Here is a 10,458-nt window from a genome sequence, read left to right as displayed (position 1 = left end):
AAATCAGGTACGGTGTGCCCAGCCTCACACGCCCTCTGATTTACCCACTGTCAGCGCGGGCGCATCTTTATGTGTCTGTGCGTTGCACATTTGTTCCTTTTCCACTGGGCTGCTTATAAGTTGCAGAGGTCATGACCTTTGCCTTTAAATTCTTGAGGAAGAGTCGCCTGCCCACAGGACAGTGCCACCGCCACCGTGGTTCCAATAGCAGGTGAAGAGCTCACAGGGAGATGAGATCTCTCTGAAGAGAGGTCCGAGTTCCTGTTTTCTCAGTTGTTCCCAAAACCTCCAGTATGAGGAACACAACCTGTCTCTGCCCCTCCCCTAGCCCGCAGTCCTGCGCCGGGACCCACCAGCCAGGGGCAGGTGGCCCTGGAGTGTAGGCGGCCCTGGATGTGCCAAGCCAGCCGTCCCACTCACATACGAATTCCCAGCCACATCTGCTGACAGCTGTTCACAGCGTGAAGGGGACCCTGTCCAGCCCTCTGTGCCCCTGCACTTGTACATGGCAGCCTGTCTGTGTCTGTAAGCCCAGGAATCCGGGCATCTGGCGTAGAGACAGTGACCAGGGCAACTCCGGCCTTCAAGCAAAGCAGGTGTGAAATCCCCTTGCTTCCCAAGAAAGGGAGAAGGCAGGTGTCCTGCAGAGGCTCGGTGGGCATGCTGGATGAGCCCCGGCCCACCCGAGCTCTCCCCACCCAGGCCCCGCGGGTGCTGGCACCTCGCAGCTCCAGGCGACGCGGCACATGCTGGGGATGCGGATGGGGGATGGAGTGGGCGGTGCACAGCGCTGTCACCACCCGGGAACTGACCGACTGGGCTGGCCCCTTTGTGGCCCTATCTGGGAGCCCCAGGGACAGGCCCTCCCTGAGTCAGTTGTGGGTCACCCGCGCCTCTGTGACTCAGCCCAGGCAAGCAGGTGGGGTGGCTGTAAAACACGCCTGTCTGGAGTCTGTGGGGTGGGGCCTTGTCCCCCTCATGCAGTTCGCCTTTCTCTCGCTAGCCCAGCCCTGGGGAGAGGCCACAGGGGACCGGGTGGCTCAGGGATGCCTCCACTGGAGGGGCTGAGGGCAGGCCTGCGGGCCCTGCAGGGGGGTTGGGGGGAGGGAGGGGGACGCCCCAGTTAATGGAGAAGGCCTGACGTTGTCACTGCGGCCATCGGCCATCGTCCACTTGCCCCGAGGGTTCCATCTGGATGGACAGTCCCACCTGAAATCAGGAGAAGTAGGGAAGCTAGCCCTGGAGGACGCGTGGGGTCCCCTCGGTGAGCTGGTGGTCTGTGCAGACACGGTAGTAGGAACTCCCATGTGCCAAGGGGGCCCTTCCCTGGGACCCAGAACCCCTCGCAGAATGGGTGTGGGCTGTGGGTCCTGGGCGCCTCGGGAGGGTCCAGGGGTGATCACATGGGCTGGGCAGACCAGGAGACAGTGTCGAGGGGACACAGGCAAGGGTCGGGGGAGGGATAGGTGCTGGGACCTGAGGCAGGGTGAATGTGGGGGTGCGGCCGGTGGCATGAGGAGTGTCAGATCAGGTCACAGGTGTGGCCCCCCCTAAACTGGATGAAGATGAGCTCACCAGGCAGTGAGCTGGTTTCATCACAAACTCGTTCTTCTAGTCTCTGAAGTCATAGTGTGATGTGTGCACTCCCTAAAAAAGGGAGGGGAAACATTTATTCAAGAAAATACTGGGTGGGTGCTGGGTGCAGGGCCCGAGTGATGGTTTGCCCCAAGTTAATGAGAAGATGTAGGTGGGGCCACTCAGCCCCCAGCCCCGCAGGTCCTCCTCCTTGTCTGCCAGCACCATCCCCCCACCCCAGTGGTGTCAGCCTCTCCCCCTACGTCTGAGGGGTCAACCCTGCACTGCCTGGGGAAACGGTGACGGCCTCCCCCGAGGCCCCTGAAGGTGGGTACAAGGTGTGACCCACGAGGCGGTGGGCTACCCTCCAAAAGAGTGACTTGAGTCTTCTGATTTATGGGAGCAGAAATGCTGGGCACGTGTGAGGGGGTGGAGGAGGGTGTGGGGTGCGGTGGAGGGAAGATCCAGGTGTCGACAGCAAGGAAGCGGGTCGCCGGGCACAGACTGCGGCCTTGGTGTTCCTAGAATTGAGACAGATAGGAAGCCTGCTGGATTCTTACTCCATCTGTGTAAGCAGAGACGGTTCTAGGCCAGGTGAACAAAAGTCTAACCTGAATCATAAGAACAGTCACGGCTTTTCCATCAGTTCCCAAACTAGAGCCGGCTTACAGCCGCCCAGTGCAGGAGAGGCCAGGTCCCCTCGAGGAAGGACCCCCGTACACTGCCAGCATTTCATACTATGACTCTGTCTCCCCGCCTTCCCCAAGGGACCTGCAGCCTTTCTCCAGCGTAACTGCGCCTCGGAGAAAAGGAAACACTCAGAACTTTCGGGAATGACTGCACACTGCTGACTCTGAACTCACCCTGATTCCAAGACCTGACACATCACTGGGTCTGCAGTCAGAGTGGGCCTCGTGGAGGGCAGGTGGTCAGTGGAGTCTTAGCTCAGGTCCACCTCTCAGTGAGTTCAGTGGGTCCTGGAAACCCATTCTGTGTCTATTTCTCCAGTTTCAGGCTTGACTGGAACAGGCAGCCTCAGCAGCTGGCAGAATCCCACACTGCTTCCCTAACCATGGAATGAGGCCTCCTCTGGTGGGAAAGGCCAGGTAAAGCCACTAGAATAGCCTCCACCTAGTAAACTGAAGCGACACTGTGTTCCTGGAGGGACGGCAGGGATTAGTGCCACCATCAAGGGCTTGAAAGATGCAGTCCTGGCGATTCCCACCACATCCACATCCCCATTTAACTCTCCTATTTGGCAGAAGAGAGTGGGTCTTGGAGAATGACAGTGGGTTATCATGACCTTAACTAGGTGGTAACTCCAGCTGCGGCTGTTGTAACAGCTACGGTTCCGTTGATGGAGCAAATTAACCCATCCCTTGGCACCCGGTATGCAGCTAGTGATCTGGAAAATGCCTTTTTTATGCTTCCCAGTCCACAAGACCCACCAGAAGCAGTTTGCCTTCAGCTGGCAAGGCCTGTGATACACCTTCACTGTCTTAGCTCAGGGGTACACCCCCTCTCTAGGCCTGTGTCACAGTTTAGTTCTTGGGGAATTTGAGCCGTTCCCTTCCACAAGGTGGCACGTTGGCCCCCTGTCTTGATGACATCGTGCCGATTGGAAGTAGTGAGCAGTAAGGAGTCTGACTTACTGGTCAGGCATATGCATGTCAGACGGCGGGAACTAAATCCGACTAAAATTCAGGGGCCTTCTTCCTCTGAGAGGGACGCACTGAGACATCCCTCCTAAGGTGTGGAATGAGCTGCTGCACCAGCCCCTCCCAGAACCATGACAGAGGACAAGCCTCTTGGGCCTCTTGGGATTTTGAGGCAACCTAGCCCTCGTTTGGGTGTGTTACTGCGGCCGATTTTCTAAGTGACCTGAAAAGCTGCTGGTGTGAGTGGGGCCCTGAGCAGGAGAAGGCCCCGCAGCAGGTCGGGATGCCCTGCAGCTGGGTGACACATTCCCTATGTGTTATTTGGGGAAAACCATCTTCACTTTGATTTACCATTCCCCATCTGTAAATGGACCTGATGAAATCATGGTGTGGACCCTGCAGGGACTGTGGGGGCCCAGGTGGTGCACGCCTAGGCTCTGGGGTGGGTGAGGGCCCCATTTTCCTTTGTGATTCAGGAGCACGGACGCTCCTCTGCCTCTGTCCTACTCACTATGCATTCCTGACCCCTCTTCATCCCAGAGTGGTGGCGGTAGCCACTGGAAACCGCTGGCGTCGGTTTTACCCCTGAGTGTGGAGGGGCCACCTGACTGCAGGTACCCTGGGCCCCTTGCTCATTCCTGGTGGGGAGTCATCTTCCCACCACTGCTTGACTTTGCCTGCCAACCTCACGTGTGATGGAGAAAACAAGATGAAAGATTATGATTGAGTCTGGAGAACTCATGGAAATGTTTAAAGTCATCCTTCCTAATTTTAAAAGTAAATACACTTATGGAAAGAAAGGTCAAGTCTTCTGGAGGCCCTGTGAGAAAAAAGGAGGGATTTCCCCTTGGTCCCCCCAGTCATGCTGCACAGTTGGTGTGTTTCCCAGCATCCTCTGCGTACCGCAGGTGTGCGTGTGCACAGGAGGGTGTGCACGTGGAGAGTGTTGCAGGGATTCAGAAAACTAAGTAAAGAGCATCCACAGTGGCCCCACTGCGCCCTCAGTCCTAGCAGGAAACCTGCAGGGTGCGTAAGGGCCACAAAGCCAGCGCAGATGCCTGTGGGACAGGGTCTGTATTTCAGGCCCAATTTTAAAGAACAAATCACCGAGCTGGGAGCTGGCAGTATGACTTTCCTTCTCGTGGTCGTGTTGTCGCCCGGGGGACGCAGCGCCAGCCGGGGTGCGGGCATCGGGGTGCGAGGAGAAAAGACTTAAGCCTGTTGGTGTCAACAGGAAGCCCTTTTGTTGGTGTCTTTGAATTCTGTCTGTTCTCACTTCTTTCAAGTCCAGCCGAGGGCGGGTGGAGCGGCTGCCATCTCCCTGGGTGACCAGCCTCTGAATGTCCACAGTCTCCTTTCCTGGCGACCGCCCAGCCTGCCCACCCCACGGTCTCCCCGACCCTTTCTAGGGTCTCAGGCCCCCCGAGGCCACAGCCACAGGCAGGGATGTGACGTGACTCCTGGGGTTCCAGCTCGCTGAGCCCAGTCCCTCCCACCCACCCCCAGCCCCCACCACCTCCACCCGGCGAAGGTCTCAGCCGGGCCCTCCCCAGAGGGAGTCAGACTGCCATCCTCAGGGCAGTGGGCAGGGCAGTGCTACCAGCTGGGCGGGTGGGAGTTCCCAGGTCCAGCTCCCCGAGGCACCCGTGTCTTGCTCAACCCTGCGCACAGTAGGTGCTCAACAGGACTAGGGTTCTGACCTCAGCAGATGTGTACTTGAAAGGCCTGGGGTGACCAGTCTCCAAGACATCCTGGGGGAAGGGTGTCCTGCACAGGATCTCATGGCCGTTGGGTGTCTGCTCCTCACAGCCCATTGCTCAGGCCATGTGGGGCCATGTTCTGGACATCGCCCATCTCCCTCTGCACTGTCTCCCTGAGGGTGTGAACCCCAGCCAGAACCTTCATGTAGCCCAACTTGGGAGGCCGACTCCAGCCTCCAATACCTCCTTCCCTGACTTGGAAGAGTTGGAAGAGAGGCGAGAAGCCACTGAACTAACTGGCATGCCTTGTGTGCCCATGAGTAAGGGCCATGAGATGGGAGAAGGGACGGGCCCTGGTTCCAGCTCCAGGTCATGGTCAATGCCCCAGGGATTGTGCTGGCACCCACATTAGCGATGGGGGAGGGAAAGGCAGCACCTTCCAGAAGGGGCTTCACTGGATGTCTGAGGGTCCCAGGGCCAGACCCCATCACCAGCATTTACCTCTGAGGGCCTGCTGCTGAGAGCCTGGTTCCTGGTTCCCAGCCCCACTGTAGGGGCTGTGACCCTGTGCCCCTGCCCGTGTCATGGGGCTGAGGATGGCAGCCCCTCGGGGTGACCCTAGGAGTCCACCCCCCCCCCCCCCCCCCGGGGATCAGGCTGGTGTGCGGAGCTGTTCTCGATGACACACCTCCACGCGGTTTTGTTCTTTCCATTCTCCTGCTCACAAGGGTGGTTTCTGTGGATCATATGCAGCTTTAGTCGTTTCCTGGAAAATCACTATTTTAGGTAAACTGCGAGGCTTTTTCCTTCTGAAAAAGGTGAAGTTAGGAAGGATCATTGCGCTTTCTAGCGAAGCAGTGATGCCCCTTCCAAGTCTGATCAGGGCCTTTGCTCCCCGTCGCCTACATGTAAAGAGCCTCATCCCCGCCGGGCACACTCCCTTACAGAAGAGGAAGGTTTTGGAGGCACTTTCCCTTCGTTAAACCCCATGTGTTTCCTGTACTTCCAAAAATGTCCAAGCAGGAAGAACGAAACCTCAAAAAGCAAAAATAACTGTGTCTCCCCCAAGATGGTCCTCAGCCACAGAGCGCCGCCTGTGCTGCCCACACTCCTAGGTTCTGGGTTACCGTTTCTTGTAATTTTAAATCTGAGCTGAGCCGACCTAACCTAACCCCACCCCTTTCCCAAAAAGACTAAAGTTTGCTTTTCTCAGCTGGCTCGGAAGCCTTTATATATGGCCTGTCTCAGTGAGGCCCACACGAGTCCCTGCAGGGCAACAAGACAAGACACAAATTCAGATACGTGAGCAGAGGGAACAGGGTGGGGGGGTCAGGCCTGGTCAGCGCAGGCTCCCCATGCCCCCCAGACCTGGGACCAGAAGCAGCCAGTGTGGTCAGTGGATGCAAGGCTTGGGCTCAGAGTGTCCATGAGGTGAAACAGCTGTCCCTGGGAGAGGAGGAGGATCTGAGAGAGGCCTGGCCTGGGGCCTCGTGGTGACCCCACCCTGGCCGACGTGGCATTCTGCTGCTTTTCGTAACATTTCTCCACTTCAGGGAAGACAAGAAGCCAAGGTATAATCCAGTGAAGTTGACAGGTAGCCCATGGGTTTGTGCTCTCACCGTGCCCTCCCTTCCCAGTCAGGAAGCAGGCTCTGCACCCCACAGGCCGGTCGTGGGGAAACTGGTTCCCTCTGTAGCTCCAAGGGGTCCTCCTGAGCTGACCACCGGCCTCCCTTCGTGGTCACGTGCAGCCCGGACCCTGACAACCAGAACACGTGTGCACCGTCGCGGGGGCAGGAACTGGGCCAGGCAGTGGCTGGACAGAGGGGAGGGCAGAGCTGAGTCTGGGAAACAACCACCACTGCTGTTGAAGATGCTCTTAGCAACTTTCCTGATAGAAACAGATAACACAGAGGGGGAATCCCATAGGAAATGACATTTCGGGGTGTCCTCACCAGGGTGGAGATGGAGGGACCACGGGGGAATCCCTGGGCCTGGACGCAGGGGCTCCTCGCACTGGACACGGCCCAGGAAGCCCAGGCTGCGGTCCCTCAGGGTGGACGTTGCACCTGTCCCTGATGGTGTGCTGCCAGTGCAGCCCATGTGGGGCATCGACCAGCAGGGCTGGCCCTGCACAGGTGGGGACGGCCACAGGCTATCAGGAGTCCAAGCCTTGTTACCTCCCAGAGCCACCCTGAAACATTCTGGACCAGGAAACTCTCCCAGGGTGAGTCAACCAGGAAAGGATATCTGGGCCCCGCAACCTGGGCTGTGAGAGCATCCTTGTCCCCACCTGTTAGGGGCTGGGCTGGCTTACTCCTGTCTGCCTGGGACTAGGTACCCTCCCTCTCCTGTCAAACAGTCCCACATTCCCCAAGCACTGGCCGTGCCCAGGCCCTGTCAGCCCCTGTCAGTTCTTGCTGGGGCTTGGTGACCAACAGTACTGATTTTCTGGAACTGGGGGGTTTCTGGGATATGGGACTCTCCGTGCTAAAACCAGAAAAGTTCCAGGCACACTGGGATGAGTTGGTCAAGGCCAGTTCTGCTGAAGCTGGAGGCAGGAGGCCTCTGACGTGGGTGCCACGCTGGCAGGAAGCTTTGCCACTCCTGGCCACTCAGGCCTCCAGGGGACAGTGGGACCCATGAGCAGAGAGGGGCTACATCCACTGACAGTATTGGTGGGGCCTGGACTCAGCTGCACCTGACATGGGTCTTACCAGGACACGGGCAACCAGTCAACCCTGTGTTTTCAAACCAGTTCAGCCAGGAGTTCTGAATACTCTCCCATTGCATGTGTTTGGTGATGCTGCAGAGAGAGGTCAGCACCAAATCTGAAAGCCAGATATGGGCTCTGTGAGAATGTTCCTTGAGGCTTCATGGACCAGATCCCATCTGGCTGTTTCCCCTTGTCACCTTGGGTGTCCCGGCTCAGATCTACTCCATCCAGCTGACCCTTCCCCATGATGGCTCCAGCAAGGGCCCCATGTGGACACTTTTCTCCCCAGCTGCCCCTGCAGCTCCCCCACAGTCTCACCCCCCCAGCTCCTCCCTTGGGGTCTTCACGTCACTCAGGAATGCAAACATTATTAGTCTATTTTGAAGGAGAGGACATGAAGCTGAAGGGAGAATGTGATGAGCTGGGATCTATGTTGCACCCTGGTGTCCCCCAGCTCCATGTGGGCCAGGACCTGGTCGGAAATGCTGCTGCCCTGGGGTGAGATGATTCAGGGTGCCCAGCGGTCAGAGAAGGCCTTTCTCCACAGCCAGGCCACTCCAGGGTGGCAGGTCTGAGGCAGGACCTGGAAGACCATGCAGAAGCCAGGCAGCTCCCAGCTCACCGGGGAGCAGCCACAGGCATCTCAAAGGCACTGCAGTGGCCACCAGTGCCCCCCCTCGGCTCCAGGGGGAGTGAAGGGCCCACTGGCTGAGAGGTGAAGCCAAAAACTCTTCACCTATTCGTGGCTTTGTGGTTTGGGCCCTGCACAGCTCCAGAAAGACCCCATGCAGCTTCGCCCACTCGGCCCTCTGCAAATCACCAAGTCTCACCAGCCCAGCCAACAACCAGACCCCAGTGCCAGGAAACCTGAAACTCACCGAGCACCTGCAGACAGTTTATCAGCAGTGCCTCTAATTCTGATTAATAGATCTCCACACATTTGTAGATCTTCTCAGGAGAAAACCCGGACTTGTCTTTCAGCCAATCTGCTGTGAGCAGGCAGAGGACAGATAAGGATCCCTTGGCGCTCTGGTTGCAAACGTGTGATTTGTTGAATTGCTGGTTAGAGCACCAATCGTTAGATGGGGACCGACCGGCAGGAGCCAGTTTTTCGGAGCCAATTCTCCTTTCCTCCCAAGTCTGGCAATACTTGGTGTTGCTGGTTATTATTTCTTGCTCTTCTGTATCATTATTTCAGGAAGCTCCATAGTCATGCAGACAGGCACAATGGGCTGTGTAAAAACGCCAGACGTGTCCTCAAAAGACAAGATTTGCCCTAAAATACTCTTGCATTTGAATGTTTGTTTTTAAAAAATTAAACATGCTCCTCTTTGCTTAGGGCTCCATCCCTTTCAATAGAATTTTAAAACTTTACAGTGTGTACCGAAGTGATGCCAAGCCCCCTCATGGAGAGATCTCCCCGCTCGGGAAAGGCAAACGAGTCACAGACATCAGTGGCCAGTGAGAGGGTTCAGCTCGGGGAGGAAGTCCTCACAAACTGCAGGTTTGATGACGTTCCAATCATTTGTCCTGGGCAATGGGGCCTGGGCAGGGCATGCAAGAGAAGAGCTCCCCCCCAGCTCCCAACGAGGGTCCAGGAGTTGACCGTGTGAGCCCGGAATTGTCATACAGTCCAGTTCTAAGAGATGCTGGAATCCAGACACTGTGGGACTCCTCAGAGACTGAATGTGGCTGGGATGGTGGAGGGACTTGCAGCCATGCCCACAGCCTTGGAACTGGACGGTGTGAATTCTGGGAGAGCCTGAATCATCACCTGCCTTTACTGCCCATAGAATAACCAGCAGTTTATCCGGACAGAATATACCTGGTGTTTGGCAATTTCTACACCGACCATGTGAAATTTTGAGCTATTTGATAACATTATCACGACTCTGACTACATCTAGTGTAGACACTGTCTCATTTTCTAGATTTCATTATGGGTAGACCGTCCCACACGCATTCATTCATTCTTTCCTTCCTTCTTCATTCCTGAGCACGTACCCTACACTATGCTATCCTGGGTCAGAGGCTCCAGTGAACAGCCAGGCAGCGTCTTCATGGACCTACCTTCCTAGAGTGAGTGAAGCCACACGGGGACTTCAGGGACGATGGTGAGGGGGGCGCAGGGCCATGTGCTCCACCTGGATGGGCACGCTGCTTCCCCACTGGGCTCCAGGCTGATGTGCCCTGGATGCAGGTGTGCAGAGCCAGCCTGGGCTTCCCTCTGGCCCCCCTCGGGCCCCCGGTGGCCCCGTCTTGGGAACCAGCTCCCTCATATCCCAGCCTCCCCATCCTGGCCCTGCATCGGCAGCCGACTCACGTGGCCGCTGGACTCTGCCAGCCGCAGGGAGTTGGCAGTGGACAAAAAGACTGTCCCTGCCCCCACTGAGGCGGAAACTTAGGGGGAGACAGTGCCGTGAGCACTTAGCGGGACGACCCTGTGCAAATGCGGCCGGTGGGGCAGCGGGGGTCTCTGAGGAAGTGAGCAGTGGGGGAGGCCCTAAAATGTGAAAAGATGAAAGTGTGTCAGTGTTTGCACTCGCCCCCTCATGCTGGGGTTTTATGCATTGATTTTCCTCACTGCCTTTCATAGCCTGGGACGCCTCAAGCTGGTGGGGCCAGGGCCAGGTCCCTGGAGGCGAGGAGGGGTTGTGAGGGCAGGACGCCGCCCAGAACCGGGAAGGGGTCAGAGGTTTCCCTTCATTTCAAGCTACCAGGATGGCTGGCCGGCCACATTCTCCAGGTGCTGACGGAAAACACAGGCTCCTGGGGGTGGAGTAAAGGATTTATTACTCGCAGTAAAAGCAG

The sequence above is a fragment of the Hippopotamus amphibius genome, chromosome 17, assembly GCF_030028045.1.
Source record: "Hippopotamus amphibius kiboko isolate mHipAmp2 chromosome 17, mHipAmp2.hap2, whole genome shotgun sequence".
Classification (NCBI taxonomy): Eukaryota; Metazoa; Chordata; class Mammalia; order Artiodactyla; family Hippopotamidae; genus Hippopotamus; species Hippopotamus amphibius.
The sequence above is the reverse complement of the archived record's forward strand: the minus strand, read 5'-3'. Positions refer to the sequence as shown.